This window comes from Schistocerca nitens, chromosome 8 (assembly GCF_023898315.1).
Source record: "Schistocerca nitens isolate TAMUIC-IGC-003100 chromosome 8, iqSchNite1.1, whole genome shotgun sequence".
Taxonomy (NCBI): Eukaryota; Metazoa; Arthropoda; class Insecta; order Orthoptera; family Acrididae; genus Schistocerca; species Schistocerca nitens.
Window position 1 is genome coordinate 365,641,102 of NC_064621.1, and position 17,069 is coordinate 365,658,170.

The following is a 17,069-nucleotide window of genomic DNA, read 5'->3' on the forward strand; positions in this document are numbered from 1 at the left end:
AAAATCTCCGCTGTACAGTTCCACAACTTCACTAAGCACCTGTCTAATTCAGCGTCACTCAAGCATTTCGGCTTACTATTAATGTGGCACATTGTAAGCAGGCTGTTTAGGTTTTTATGTTGGTAACGCCACGTGGCGCTCTGCATGAAAATCACTGACAGTGCTGTGTGCAGTCTGTGGCTGGCTGGCATTGTTGGAATATTCGCTATTGTAGTGTTGGGCAGTTGGATGTGAACAGCGCGTAGCGTTGGGCAGTTGGAGGTAGTGATGGGCTAAACTGCGATTTTCCGATATCAGTGATTTCTGTGAATGCTACTTTTCAGTATCTGTTATTCTTAACTGTGATTTGTCGCAGTTAAGGAACATAGGTCGTGTATCCCTCCGCCACTGCTATTTCTGCGATTTCTGCTACTTCCGCGATTTCTGCGACTTCTGCGATTTCTGCTACTTCTGCGATTTCTGTGACTTCTGCTACTTCTGCGATTTCTGTGACTCCTGCGATTTCTGCGACTTCTGCGATTTCTGTGACTTCTGCTGCTTCTGCGATTTCTGTGACTCCTGCGATTTCTGTGACTTACCACCGTATGAAAAAGTTACATCTGTCCACACAGAAAATTGCATCTCAACAAACCTGTTATTGGTAAGTATGTTTTACGTTTTTTCTTCTGTTGGCTTTAATTTTGTATTAAAGAAACAACTGTGAAAATATTAATAGTGTAATTAATATGTAAGTAGCCGTACAGTACCGTTATAGTTCGTGTTTAGAAAATGAATTCTAACGTATTGTTATGTTCACAGGTACCTGAACTACATTTCAGTCACTCAGTAAAGTGATAACTCAAAATATCATTGTCAACAGATCTGAAGAAATTGTCACTGCGTCTTTAGACCGTTTTCGTCAGACGAGAGGTTAGTTTCTAAGCGTTTCGATGGACTTAATTACTTCAGTGAGATCGTTCTTGCAAATGTGATATTCATTATAGCAAATATTAGCAATCTACTCTGTCAATTATATTGCTAGTAATTAGTGACAGCAAAAATTGTTTAATAATCCTTGTGTTTTTGCAGACGCAGTTCTGACTCTGATTACTGGTTGCTGTACGTATCTATCCACATCAAGGCTGTTGAGAGAGACTCGTGAAGATTCAAGACAGCTCGTAGAGGATTTGCAGTTTAAAAGTGAAATAATTGTAAATAAGTGTGTGAGTGATTAAACTGTGTTTTATTGAAGTTGTTGTGCGATTTTAAAGGAATAATAAATGTTATATACAGTGAGTGAACAATAAAAATCTCATTTTCCACATGTTAAGCCGTCCAATACCCGTAATTTTCCGCCACTTACTTATTGGTAAACACTTGTTGGAGAGTGACATGCCGCCCCCCCCCCCCCCCCTTTCTCCACAATCTTGGTGTGGCACAGATCTGTAACATATCCCGAAGTCTACAATGTGTATTTTGAGGCTGTTGATATGAAAGTGGGAAGTACAGATCTTCCAGTTAAATCAGGAATAGCTTAAGTGCATTACTTGAAAGAAACACAGGAAAAGCTTACTTATGTAGGTGGTAGTAGCGTCGGCAAAAAGTTCTTGTGTGTGAAGTTGCCATGTAGAACACCAGGTGTAAAACTTTTCTCCCGAGTCTTAAACTGTGTCGGAACAAAAGTGAGGCATTCATATGACTCAATAATACTGCTTTCATTTCACTGCACTTATACACATGTCTGAGTTCTGCTGTGTTAACATTGCAAAGTCCTGTAGGCATGTGGAGTATTAACCAAAACTGTCATATTGGAAGCAGAATCAAACAAATTTGTTACGTTACTTGATATTTTCAGGAGAAAAAGGCAATGTTGCTTCTTATTAATATAATACATTCAGAGTCACAGCAGTATTTGACCAACCATAACTGATGCTGAATGTACATGTCATCATATAATATGAAGGGCTTATTTCAATAGTGGTACAAGTCCATTACCTCCACTTTTCTGTCTATAATGCTTCTGAAATTAATAATCCAAACAAACATAAATAAAGGTTCATCTCTAGCAAGAAGCCATATGCTTGAATATTTCTGGTATCTCAACTGCAGATTTTTCAGCGCTCACTTAACTTTACGACTCTGTATCTCAAAATGAACAAAAATGGACTTGTGCCACTAGTGAAATAAGCCCTTCATATGCACACACAGCACACCGATCTCGTGAGGCACAAGGCTCTCATAACGAAGTACGTACGTCGGTCAACAGATGGCACTAGGAAAAGTATGTTAACTGCGCTTTTTAGTTGCTACTTGCGACTCTTAGTTGCGATTTGTCACAGAAATCGCAGTTTGACTCGGTAGCGAATAGCGTAGTATGAACTTTGCTCAACAGATGGCAGTGCTAACTGCGCTTTTTAGTTGCTACTTGCGACTCTTAGTTGCGACTTGTCACGGAAATCGCAGTTTGACTCGATAGCGTGTCGCAGAGATGAGCGTAGTACGAATTTTGGCCTACAGATGGCACTGTTAACTGCGCTTTTTAGTTGCTACTTGCGACTCTTAGTTGCGACTTGTCACGGAAATCGCAGTTTGACTCGATAGCGTGTCGCAGAGATGAGCGTAGTACGAACTTTGGCCTACAGATGGCACTGTTAACTGCGCTTTTTAGTTGCTACTTGCGACTCTTAGTTGCGACTTGTCACAGAAATCGCAGTTTGATTCGATAGCGTCTCGCAGAGATGAGCGTAGTACGAACTTTGGCCAACAGATAGCACTGTTAACCGCGCTTTTTAGTTGCTACTTGCGACTTCTAGCCGCGACTTGTCACTGAAATCGCAGAAAGGAGTATGGAATTCGGCCAACAGATGGCTCACGGCATTGAATGTGAAATGCTACTTGCGACTGCTAACTGTGACTGAAATCGCAGTTAGATTTTGTAAAGTTGTTATTGTGATATCTGTGACTTCTCAATCACTGTGATTTCTAACAGATACGCGATTTCCTGCCCACCACTATAGTGGAGGTGAGCCGCCAGCAGTGGTATATATATATATATATATATATATATATATATATATATATATATATATATATATATATATATATATATATTTTGAACATATACAGGGTGTTACAAAAAGGTACGGCCAAACTTTCAGGAAACATTCCTCAGACACAAAGAAAGAAAATATGTTATGTGGACATGTGTCCGGAAACGCTTACTTTCCATGTTAGATCTCATTTTATTACTTCTCTTCAAATCACATTAATCATGGAATGGAAACACACAACAACAGAACGTACCAGGGTGACTTCAAACACTTTGTTAAAGGAAATGTTCAAAATGTCCTCCGTTAGCGAGGATACAAGCATCCACCATCCGTCGCATGGAATCCCTGATGCAACCCTGGAGAATGGCGTATTGTATCACAGCTGTTCACAATACGAGCACAAAGAGTCTCTACATTTGGTAACGGGGTTCCGTAGACAAGAGCTTTCAAATGCCCCCATAAATGAAAGTCAAGAGGGTTGAGGTTAGGAGAGCGTGGAGGCCATGGAATTGGTCTGCCTCTACCAATCTATCAGTCACCGAATCTGTTGTTGAGAAGCGTACGAACACTTCGACTGAAATGTGCAGGAGCTCCATCGTGCACGAACCACATGTTGTATCGTACTTGTAAAGGCACATGTTCTAGCAGCACAGGTAGAGTATCCCGTATGAAATCATGATAACGTGCTCCATTGAGCGTACGTGGAAGAAAAAACTAAAATGAGCTCTAACATGGAAATTAAGCGTGTCCGGACACATGTCCACATAACATCTTTTCTTTATTTGTGTGTGAGGAATGTTTCCTGAAAGTTTGGCCGTACCTTTTTGTAACACCCTGTATATATTTGAACGTTATTAAGGTAAACACATTGTTTGTTCTCTATCAAAATTTTTCATTTTGCCTATCAGTAGTTAGTGCCTTCAGTAGTTAGAATCTTTTATTTAGATGGCAGTATTGGCGCTCACTGTATTGCAGTAGTTCGAGTAACGAAGATTTTTGTGAGGTAAGTGATTCACGAAAGGCATATGTTATTGTTAGTCAGGGCCATTCTTTTGTAGGGATTATTAAAAGTCACGTTGCGTTGTGCTAAAAATATTGTGTGTCAGTTTAGTGACGATCAGAATAAGTAAAGAGAGAACTGTCTGAGTACGTTCAGTTTTGCTCTGCTGTTTGAAAATCAAATAACGTAAGAGGTTTTCCAGCACTGTCATTTTTAATTTTTTCTAAGGGGACATTTCAACATTTTACACGCATCTTCCATGTGTTGATGTAACTACAAGAATAATTCTTATAATCACACCAGCGCCTTAAGGGAAAATTCAAATGAAATAATAATTTAACGGCTTCGAATGGTGTATGACTAAAAGCAAACATGATGTATAGTTATTTTTATATCTAGATAATTCAAAATGCACTTGTTGCTGTCATATAAAACATTTATTTCCGTAACTTAGTTTCTGGTTGTTTGTCGTTTTGAAAGCCCCCTCTGTAATTTTTGTATTCATGTGACCAGAAAAAACATACAAAAATTCACGCCCTACTAGCACCGCCTTTTAACTGACTAGTAAGTTTTAAAAAAATCCTCAAGAGATATGCTGTTGTCGTTGTTGTTGCTGTTACCGTGGTCTTCAATCCGAAAGTTGGTTTGATGCAGGTCTCCACGCTGCTGTATCCTTTGAAGGCTCTTCATAGCTGCAGCAGCCGTATTAATCCTTTGGTCTACAACCAAAATGTTTACAAGCATACTTCCATCTGTTACCAAACTGATGATTCCTTCCTGTCTCAGGATGAGCCCTACCAATTGATATCTTCTTTTAGTCAAATTACGACATAAATTTAATTTTTATCCATTTCGGTTCAGTATTTCCTCGTTAATTACACGATCTACCCATCTAATATTTAGGATTTTTCTATAGCGTCACATTTTAAAAGTTTCTATTCTCTACTTGTCTGAATCGTCAGTGTTTCAGTTCCATACAAGGATACCATCCAGAGGTGACAAAGTCATTGAATACCTCCTAATATCGCGTCGGATCTCCTTTTTCCCAGTGTCGTGCGGCAACTCGACGTGGTATGGACTAAAAAAAAAATCGTTGGAAATCCCTTGGAAAAATATTGATCTACGTCCCTTTTATAAGCGTCCATAATTGCGAAGGTGTTGTCGGTGCAGGATTTTATGCACAAACTCTCCTCTCGAATATGTTCCATAAATAACTGACGAGATTCTTGTCGGACTATCACGGTGGCCAAATCATTCGCTAGAATTGTCCAGAATGTTCTTCGAATTATTCGCGATCAATTGTGGCCCCGTGGCATGACATCGGTGTTCAGGAACATGAAGCCCACGAATGGTTGTCGCCGCGCGGGATTAGCCGAGCGGTCTGCGGCGCTGCAGTCGTGGACTGTGCGGCTGGTCTCGGCGGGGTTCGAGTCCTCCCTCGGAAATGGGTGTGTGTGTTTGTCCTTAGGATAATTTAGGTTAAGTAGTGTGTAAGCTTAGGGACTGATGATCTTAGCAGTTAAGTCCCATAAGATTTCACGCACATTCGAACATTTGAATGGTTGAAAATTGCCTCCAAGCAGCCGAACATAACCATTTCCGTTCAATAACAGGCTCAATTCGACCAGAGGTGCCAGTCCATTCTATGTAAACACAGCCCGCACCATAATAGGGCCAACACAAGCTTGCGCAGTGCCTTGTTAAGAGCTTGGATCCATGGCTTCGTGGGCTCTTGTTTCGCTCTCGAACCCTACCATCAGCTCTTACCGACAGAAATCTGATCTCTTGTGACCAGAACACGGTTTTCCAGTCGTCTAGGGTCCAGCCGATATGGTCACGAGCCCAGGTCACGAGCGGGTCGTCTGCTGCCATAGCCCATTAACGCCGCACTCTCCTAACGGATACGTTCGTCGTACGCCTCACATTGATTTCTGCGGTTATGTCACCCATTGATGCTTGTCTGTTAGCACTGACAACTGTATAAAAACGCCGCTAGTCTTGGTCGTTAAGTGCAAGCCGTCGTCCACCGCGTTGTTCGCGGTGAGAGGTAATGCCTGAAATGTGGTACTTTCGGCACGCTCTGGACACCGTGAAACTCTGAATATTGAATTCTCTCTAATGATGTCAGAGGAGATAGAGGGCAGTCTAGCATCATGTCGCCGAAATCAGTGCTACAGAGACATCGTAAGTAAGTGAAATTTCCGAACAATAGAACTGTAACCAGTATCATTTCAATCAACAGAGTTATCAACCTCAATTTCCTCTTTTTAAAGGTAAAAAGTTTTATTTGACAAAAATCTTTTAATAGTCAAGATCACAATTACATAAATTTTAATGATTACTAATTCTAGCTGATTATCTAACTGCATTGAGATCTGAAATGTCAACAGAACATTTCATTAAGAAGGAACACTAGGTGTGTTACATATGTTGTTGTTGTTGTTGTTGTGGTCTTCAGTCCTGAGACTGGTTTGATGCAGCTCTCCATGCTACTCTATCCTGTGCAAGCTTCTTCATCTCCCAGTACCTACTGCAGCCTACATCCTTCTGAATCTGCTTAGTGTATTCATCTCTTGGTCTCCCTCTACGATTTTTACCCTACACGCTGCCCTCCAGTACTAAATTTGTGATCCCTTGATGCCTCAGAACATGTCCTACCAACCGATCTCTTCTTCTAGTCAAGTTGTGCCACAAACTTCTTTTCTCCCCAATCCTATTCAATACCTCCTCATTAGTTACGTGATCTACCCACCTTATCTTCAGCATTCTTCTGTAGCACCACATTTCGAAAGCTTCTATTCTCTTCTTGTCTAAACTCTTTATCGTCCATGTTCCACTTCCATACATGGCTACACTCCATACAAATACTTTCAGAAACGACTTCCTGACATTTAAATCTATACTCGATGTTAACAAACTTCTCTTCTTCAGAAACGCTTTCCTTGCCATTGCCAGTCTACATTTTATATCATCTCTACTTCGACCATCATCAGTTATTTTGCTCCCCAAATAGCAAAATGGCTCTGAGCACTATGGGACTCAACTGCTGAGGTCATTAGTCCCCTAGAACTTAGAACTAATTAAACCTAACTAACCTAAGGACATCACACACATCCATGCCCGAGGCAGGATTCGAACCTGCGACCGTAGCGGTCTCGCGGTTCCAGACTGCAGCGCCAGAACCGCGCGGCCACTTCGGCCGGCAATAGCAAAACTCCTTTCCTACTTTAAGTGTCTCATTTCCTAATCTAATTCCCTCAGCACCACCCGACTTAATTCGACTACATTTCATTATCCTCGTTTTGCTTTTGTTGATGTTCATCTTATACCCTCCTTTCAAGACACTGTCCATTCCGTTCAACTGCTCTTCCAAGTCCTTTGCTGTCTCTGACAGAATTACTATGTCATCGGCGAACCTCAAAGTTTTTATTTCTTCTCCATGGATTTTAATACCTACTCCGAACTTTTCTTTTGTTTCCTTTACTGCTTGCTCAATATACAGATTGAATAGCATCGGGGAGAGGCTATAACCCTGTCTCACTCCCTTCCCAACCACTGCTTCCCTTTCGTGTCCCTTGACTTTTATAACTGCCATCTGATTTCTGTACAAATTGTAAATAGCCTTTCGCTCCCTATATTTTACCCCTGCCACCTTCAGAATTTGGAAGAGAGTATTCCAGTCAACGTTGTCAAAAGCTTTCTATAAGTCTACAAATACTAGAAACGTAGGTTTGCCTTTCCTTAATCTTTCCTCTAAGATAAGTCGTAGGGTCAGTATTGCCTCACGTGTTCCAACATTTCTACGGAATCCAAACTGATCTTCCCAGAGGTCGGCTTATATCAGTTTTTCCATTCGTCTGTAAAGAAATCGCGTTAGTATTTTGCAGCCGTGACTTATTAAACTGATAGTTCGGTAATTTTCACATCTGTCAACACCTGCTTTCTTTGGGATTGGAATTATTATATTCTTCTTGAAGTCTGAGGGAATTTCGCCTGTCTCATACATCTTGCTCACCAGATGGTTACATATATGTTATTTAATTAATCCTTTTACATTTTCTTCACTTACTGTATTTTACTGTTTATATTATATGATGGTGTTTTTGTTATTATGTGTACTCGTGCGCCATCCATCAGCATCCGGCCTTTCCTTGTGCCTGAGCCAAGCCGCCTGTTTGTTTGCTTACCTCACCGAATGGGCCAAAGCTATCTGTTCAGATTAATGCAGGAGGTAGGGAACATCAAAACAAACATATTTAGACAGTTGACATATGGTCTCTGAAGTCAGCTTGTAATGTTAAGGAACATTTTGTTAATGGTGCTGACTAAGTTATTGTGTAGGTGTCGCTGACTGGGAATGCGTACTGCCGTTCAAAACTGCTCTGTACGGATGGTTGGCTCTGAGGTCTGGTTGGAAACACACCGATTCATTCGCAAGCATCATCGCCTTTTGACAAAAAAGGTAATTTCCTTGTAAACACACCAACTCACCTTGTGACAACAACAGCGAACATGAAGCAGATTACTTTTGCTGAAATGGCTTACTTGCATCTGATATACGGGTCTGTGAATGGAAATGGACAAGCTGCAGTAAGAGAGTATCGACAGCACGTTCCCAACCGACAGCTTTCACAACACCAAACATTCGGACGTCTGCATCGCCTACTATGTGAAACAGGCGCTTTCCGTGCAAATATGCGTGATGCAAGTCAGAATCGAACAGTGCAAATTCCCGAAACGGAAGACGACATGTCGAGGACACTCCATCTACATGTACCGACGTATTGCACACATCCTTGGCGTCAGACATACAGGGTGGCAATTATCGAACTATATGAAAAAAAACGTAAATTAGTTTCAAACTACGGCATGCACACGCTTTATTCAACATTTAAACGTCACTACAGATATTCGGATTTAGGTTGTGACATGTTCGATATGTCTGCCATCTTTGGCGATGATGTGGCGCAGACGAAAAGCGAAATTCTGCATGACCCGCTGAAGTATCGGAATACCGATGCTGTCGATGACCTGAATGGCTGTTTCCAGCTCAGAAATGGTTTTGGGGTTATTGCTGTACTGTACACGTTGTCTTTAACGTAGCCCCACAAAAAGGAGTCGCATGTATTCAGATCCGGAGAATATGGTGGGCAATCGAGGTCCGTGCCAGTGGCCTCTGGTACCACAGAGAATTCGGTCCTCAAAGTGCTCCTCCAACGCAAGAAACACTCTGCTGCTTCGATGGTGTCGGGCTCCGTCTTGCATGAACCACATCTTGTCGAAATCAGGGTTACTTTGGATAATGAAGATGCACTCGTCTTCCAAAATCTTCACGTACCGTTCGGTAGTCACCATGCCATCAAGGAATTTCGCACCGATTATTCCGTCACTGGACGTTGCACACCTCATAGTCACCCTTGAGTGTGAAGAGACTTCTCGATCGTGAAATGCGGATTGTGAGTCCCCCAAATGCGCCAGTTTTGCTTTTTCACGAACACATAAAAATGAAAGTGGGATTCGTCGCTAAACCGAACCATGCATGAGCATACTAATTTCCATCAGCTTCGCGGCCAGCCGTGCAGTTTGAACGTCGAAACGCAAACCCTTCTGAAGTTATGACGATTTTATTTCATACAGTTCAATAATTATCACCCTGTAGGCTTGTGTGGAATTTGTTACATGACCAGTAGCTTCATCCTTTCCGCCTTCAGCATGTGGCACCAATAGCACCCGTAAAATTTTCGCCAAGGCGTGCTGTTCGAATAATGGTTTTTACAACAGACTGCCGTGCACTTCTTGTTTCTGGCCGTAGTCCTCTGCACAGACGAGGCGTTGTTTATTCGTGAAGGCTGATTAAGTATCCACAATTGGCATGTTTGGGCACATATGAATCCACGAGGTACTCGACCTCGTGCTCATCAGTGATTTGATGTTAATGCATGAGCCGGAATACTCGGTAACAGGTTGATTGGACCACACATTCTTCCATTCCGCCTCAACGCACGGAGATACCACATCTTCGTGGGACATATGTTGCCAGAACTGCTGGAGGATGTACCTCTAAATGTTAGGCGAAATGTGTACTTTTAGCACGATATGGCGGCAGCCCGTTTCAGCATTGCTGTCTCAAGAATCACCTGAGAGCCGCCTTTGGGAACCGAGAGATCGGCCGAGGTAGCCCTGTGTCCTGGCCAGCCAGGTCACCTGTCCTCTTGTGTCTGGATTTCTTCCTCTGGGGGCATATGGAACACCTGGTGTATGAAACAGCTGTGGAAACAGAAGATGACCTCGTCGCTAACCGTCGCTGTCGGTACCATTGCGGACATGCCAGGAATCTTCGAACGGACATTACATTCAATGGTCTGAGAATGTACTGCGTGTGTACAGACCAAGGGTCGCACATTCGAGTCGTTCTTGTGAGTGCCAGTGCTGTAATTAGCATGCTAGACCAGAATGAGATTTTCACTCTGCAGCGGAGTGTGCGCTGATATGAAACTTCCTGGCAGATTAAAACTGTGTGCCGGACCGAGACTCGAACTCGGGACCTTTGGCTTTCGCGAACAAGTGCTCTACCATCTGAGCTACCCAAGCACGACTCACGCCCCGTCCTCACAGCTTTACTTCGGCCAGTACCTCGTCTCCTACCTTCCAAACTTAACAGAAGCTCTCCTGCGAACCTTTGCAGAACTAGCACTCCTGAAAGGAAGGATATTGCGGAGACATGGCTTAGCCACAGCTTGGGGAATGTTTCCAGAATGAGATTTTCACTGTGCAACGGAGTGTGCGCTGATATGAAACTTCCTGGCAGATTAAAACTGTGAGGGTGGGGCGTGAGTCGTGCTTGGGTAGCTCGGATGGTAGAGCGCTTGCCCACGAAAGGCAGAGGTCCCGAGTTCGAGTCTCGGTCCGGCACACAGTTTTAATCTGCCTGGAAGTTTCAGCATGCTAGACTTCTACTATTTAAATCGTCCTAGCATCAGAAATTGCCGTCAGGGAACATCGTACAGCAACTACATATACTTGTTTTGATGTTTTATATCTCCTGTATATCTGGGAGATGAAGAAGCTTGCACAGGATAGAGTAGCATGGAGAGCTGCATCAAACCAGTCTCAGGACTGAAGACCACAACAACAACAACATCTCCTGTATTAATTTGACCGGATAGTTTCGGGACGCCGTGTATGTCATAGACGGGTTACTGCTGTAACGAGATTGTACACACAATATTGTATATCAAAGATGGCTTGCAAGATGGGTTTGTTCTGAAGTATTCTTGCTTGGATAATTCCATTTTGTACTCTACCTTGTACTGACATCACTGTTTAAACTTTGCAGGTCTTGCATAGCTACTGTTTTAGTCACATGGTATAAACCATTATTTTATTGTGTTCCGTCTCTTACATGAGATATGACTGTGATGCAGACATGACGACTTTGTCTTATTTTCGGAACATACATTACGCACCTCGATATGTAATTGACCTTCGTTTATTGTATCGATGTTTTAATTAATTGCTTTTAGTGCCTCTTCTTAGTGCAGTTTTTTGCTGTCATTTCGCATCTGAAGATAACTGGATAATCAGGGGAGACTGGTAATCATTTATGTAATTGCGATCTTGCCTTTTAAACGATTTTTAGATCGCGTGTCTCTTTCCCTTGTTATGTCAATAATAAAGAATCAATTTCCTTTTACTTGATTAATTGTCACAATTGTTCTTACTGCTTGAAGGTTAGTCTCTAATTTCTTTCAGTAACATCTCAGCAGTAAAATTTATAAGAAACGTTTATTTTTCATCTCATTCGTGTAAATATGGACTCGGTTTCTTCCCTCAAGTCAGGAGTCTCCTTTCCACATGGTTGACCAAAGCATTATGTTCAGAGTCCATCTGAAGGTGAGGTAGAGATTCGAATGTGGCAAATTTTTCTGTGCGACAAGTAAGTTTCATCGGCTACGACCACATGTGAGGAAGAGAGGGGGGAAGCTGAAGGGAGTGGAAGTGGAGGATGATGCGTCCTGGCCTACTGCCAGGGGCCCAGAGTTTTTTGTACGCCTTTTGCAACCCAGCGTAGTGGAAACAGAGAGTACCAGCTGTGTACGTGAAACGCACTTTTCTGTCATCAGTAGCTTTTGCTTTGACCATGCAGCTGTTATAAAAATCCTGAATCTCACTCAACACTGTAACACTAGCGATACCTGATAGCCGAAAAAATTGTTTCGACTTCTCTTGTATGTCCGAGCTGCTACCAGATTGGACCCAAGTCTCTATCGGCGGATCGAAGTGAGAAAGGGACGTTTGCAGATGTAAAAGTGCTTTCTGAGGATAGAGGTGACAAATGAACATGTCTGCAGGACACATGACGTCAACATTTGGCGCGTGAGACACAACCTGCCAAGTGAGAAAATGCCTTCTATTTATAACTTTCTTGGCGTTCATGTGTGCCTTCCTACCTTGGAAACTATGGGCGGTACGCAACAATTAAAAAAAGTTGTTGCAAAATAATTTGATAATTTGGATGGCCAGAAGAAGAACGTAAGCTGGTCATTTGCGTGCATGCTCACGCTCGGGGAGAGATAACTTCAGGACGCTGGGGGAGAGGTCGTCCTGATGTGGAAGTGTTGACTTACAAGCATCCACTTGAGTGCGAGGTCCGAAGTTCAAACTTTAGTAAGGGTCATTTGAAAGTGTTGTGTTAAGAATTACGACAAGGAAAGTATTAGGTGCTAATGACTCACCACTTGCTTCAGGAGGACGACAGAAAATGAATGTCTGGGAGCTGCAGAGATCAATCTTCTGTGGGATTGTTGTGTTACACTAAATGGACACAAACCATTAACTTGCAACATGAACACCAAATGAAAAATGGCGTGCCACAGTGATCAAGAAGGTTCGCACGATCGAGATCGGAGGTGAACTTCTTGGGAATTCGTACAGGACGTCCAGCTAGGTATCCACGCTTAAGGAATGCAAATAGAATCATATTGATGTCTACATCTACATCTACATCTGCATCTACATGGATACTCTGCAAATCACATTTAAGTGCCCGGCAGAGGGTTAATCGAACCACCTCCACAATTCTCTATTATTCCAATTTCTTACAGCGCGCGGAAAGAATGAACACCTATATCTTTCCGTACGAGCTTTGATTTCCCTTATTTTATCTTGGTGATCGTTCCTCCCTATGTAAGTCGGTGTCAACAAAATATTTTCGCATTCGGAGGAGAAAGTTGGTGATTGGAATTTCGTGAGAAGATTCCGTCGCAGCGAAAAACGCCTTTCTTTTAATGATTTCCAGTCCAAATCCTGTATAATTTCTGTGACACTATCTCCATATTTCGCGATAATACAAAACGTTGTCCCTTTCTTTGAACGTTTTTGATGTACTCCGTCAGTCCCACCTGGTAAGGATCCCACAACGCGCAGCAGTATTCTAAAAGAGCACGGACAAGCGTAGTGTAGGCAGTCTCCTTAGTAGGTCTGTTACATTTTCTTGGTGTCCCATCAATAAAACGCAGCCTTTGTTTAGCCTTCCACACAACATTTTCTATGTCTTCTTTCCAATTTAAGTTGATATTAATTGTAATACCTAGGTATTTAGTTGAATTTATGGCTTTTAGATTAGACGGATTTATCATGTAACCGAAGTTTAACGCGTTCCTTTTCGCACTCATGTGGATGACCTCACACTATTCGTTATTTAGGGTTAACCGCCATTTTTCGCACCATGCAGATATTTTTTCTAAATCTTTTGCAGTTTGTTTTGATCTTCTGATGACTTTATTAATCGATAAACGACAGCGTCATCTGCAAACAACCGAAGACGGCTGCTCAGATTGTCTCCCAAATCGTTTATATAGATAAGGAACAGCAAAGGGCCTATAACACTACCTTGGGGAACGCCTGAAATCACTTCTGTTTTACTCGATGACTTTCCGTCAATTACTACGAACTGTGACCTCTCTGAAAGGAAATCGCAAATCCAGTCACATAACTGAGACGATATTCCATAAGCACGCATTTTTACTACGAGCCGCTTGTGTGGTACAGTGTCAAAACCCTTCCGGAAATCCGGGAATACGGGATCGATCTGAAATCCCTTGTCAATAGCACTCAGCACTTCATGTGAATAAAGAGCTAGTTGTGTTTCACAGGAACGATGTTTTCTAAACCCATGTTGACTGTGTTAATAGACCGTTTCCTTCGAGGTAATTCATAATGTTCGAACACAATATATGTTCTAAAATCCTGCTGCATATCGACGTTAACGATATGGGCCTGTAATTTAGTGGATTACTCCTACTACCTTTCTTGAATATTGGTGTGACCTGTGCAACTTTCCAGTCCTTGAGTACGGATCTTTCGTCGAGCGAACGGTTGTATATGATTGTTAAGTATGGAGGTAATGCATCAGCATACTCCGAAAGGAACCTAATTGGTATACAGGTGATGAGAACTGATGGAATGTGAAAGCATGCAACTGAATGTGAAACAGTTTGTCATGGAGCTTATCGTGGAACTGGCTATCCTTTACGGTGTAGCTGCAGATAATGCGATGATATGTTTTATAGGCACGGAAAAAACAAACATCCTGCCACTGAATTTCTCCAGTGGTCCCAGGTTGTATGAACTGCAATGTCACACACTTATCAGGAGGGATAGTTTGCCCTAAATGAGCATGATTTTTATACGCAGACCAGGAATCAAGCAAAAGCGAGTTATTTTGATGTGCCGTTGGCTGAAGTTGCACCTGTGGTTTAGAGATAACGTCTTTGATTAGTAATCAAAACGTTCTCGATCCCAGGTTCGAAATCCGCCACCACTTAAATTCTGATTAATAATCAGCATTGGCGGCCGAAGACTTCCGGCATCAGAAGTCACCCTCAGTCTGCCAACGGCCTTATCAAAGAGGGCGGAGGAGCGGATTGAGGTTCAGGGCACTCTCTTGTCCTAGGGGTGGGAAATTGCCCCTAAAGGCGGAAGAATCAGCAATGATCAACGACATGAGGATGCACGAGGCAATGGAAACCACTGCATTAAAACACATAACGTGTATCCACAGTACACGTAGCCTGTTATTGAAAAAGTATCATGATGATTTCTCCATCGGCAAAAGATTCCGGAATAGTCCCCATTTCGGCTCTCTCGGAGTGGACTGCCAAGGGGGAGGTGTCCACGAGAAAAAGATTGAATAACCAACGAACATAGTAAGGAAGCTTGAAAATCTGAAAAGTGAAATGTAAAGGCTCAGTCTAGATGTAATAGGGGTCAGTGGCGTGAAGTGAAAAGAAGACAAGGATTTCTGGTTAGATGAGTATAGGGTAATATCAACAGCAGCAGAAAATGGTATAGCGAGTGTAGTTTTCGTTATGAATAGGAAGGTAGGGCAGACAGTGTGTTACCGTGAACAGTTCAGTGATAGGATGGCTCTTATCGGAATATACAAGAAACCAACACCGTCGACGATGACTCAGGTATACATGCCAACGTCGCAAGATGAAGAAGTAGAGAAAAGGCGAGACGAAAATCTAATAGTCATGGGGGACTGGAATGCAGTTGTAGGGGAACGAATAGAAGGGAAGATTACAGAAGAATATGGACTTGGGACAAGGAATGAGAGAGAAGAAAGACTAATTAATTCCATAATAAATTTCTGCTTGTAATAGCGAGTACTCTATTCGAGAATCAGAACAGGAGGAGATAATCTTGGAAAAGGCCAGGTGATACAGAAAGATTTCAGTTAGATTACAGCATGGTCAGACAGAGATTCCGAAATCAGATACTGCATTGTAAGGCGTACCCTGGAGCAGACATAGACCGATATCACAATGTAGCAGTGATGAAGAGTACGCTGAAGTTTAAGAGGTTAGTCAGGAAGAATCAATACGCAAAGAAGTGGGATACGCTTGAAGTTCTCTAAGGCTATAGATACAGCAATAAGGAATAGCTCAGTAGGCAGTGCAGTTGAAGAGGAATGGACATGTCAAAAACGGCAATCACAGATATTGGAAACAAAAACTGAGCTACAAAGAAGGTAACTGCGAAGAAACCATGGGTAACACAAGAAATTTTTCAGCTGATCAATGAAAGAAGGAAGTACAATAATGTTCACGGAAATTCAGAAATACAGAAATACAAGAAGCTGAGGGATGAAATAATAGCAAATGCAGGGAAGCTAAGACGAAATGGCTGCATGGAAGATGTTAAGTAATCGAAAAAGAAATGATTGTCGGAAGGACTGACTTAGCATATAGCAAGGTCACAACAACCTTCGGTGAAATTAAAAGCTAGGGTGGTAACATTAAGAATGCAACGTGAATTCCACTGTCAAATGCAGACAAGGGAGCAGGGAGGTGGGAAGAGTACAGTGAACGCATCTATGAGGGAGAGGACTTGTCTGATAACGTGATAGAAGAAGAAACAGGAATCGATGTAGAAGAGACAGGGGATCAAGTATTAGAATTTAAAAAAACTTTGGAAGACTTAACATGAAACAAGGCAGAAGGGAAGGAAACATTCCATCAGAATCCCTAAAATCATTGGGGGAAGTGGCAACAAAACGACTATTCGCGTTGGCTCGTAGCATACAGAACACTGGCGATATACCATCAGACTTTTGGAAAAATACCATCTACACAATTTCGAAGACTGCAAGAGCTGAAGCCGGCCGGAGTGGCCGAGCGGTTCTAGGCGCTACAGTCTGGAACCGCGAGACCGCTACGATCGCAGGTTCCCTCTCGGTAGTGCCACGTGGCTAACGGAAAGCCAGTATCCTTGCGACCGTACATTCCCGTGAGCATCGCTGGCAGCAATCATGTTCAGTGGCTACATTCCTGTTTAGATTTTTTGCAAAATATCGCAGAAGAAACATCCAGCTTCTCGTAGCCGTATTACACGAGCTCGTTCAAACTCAGTGAAGTGTTGATAATGCCGTCTTTGTAGCCTTAAATACATTCTTGACTAACATCAACTCTCCACGTCCAGTCTCCAAGGTAATAACCGTTACAGCCTGCATTTGAAGCAAGCCTGATTTGCATCCT

At 42.4% G+C, this 17,069-nt stretch overlaps 1 protein-coding gene across 1 annotated transcript in view; it reads right to left on the reverse strand.

Moving 5' to 3' along the window:
• The window catches only part of LOC126199572 (nose resistant to fluoxetine protein 6-like), a 231,358-nt gene that overhangs the window by 11,295 nt on the left and 202,994 nt on the right, over positions 1 to 17,069 (reverse strand). The gene's annotated exons all lie outside the window — the stretch shown is intronic.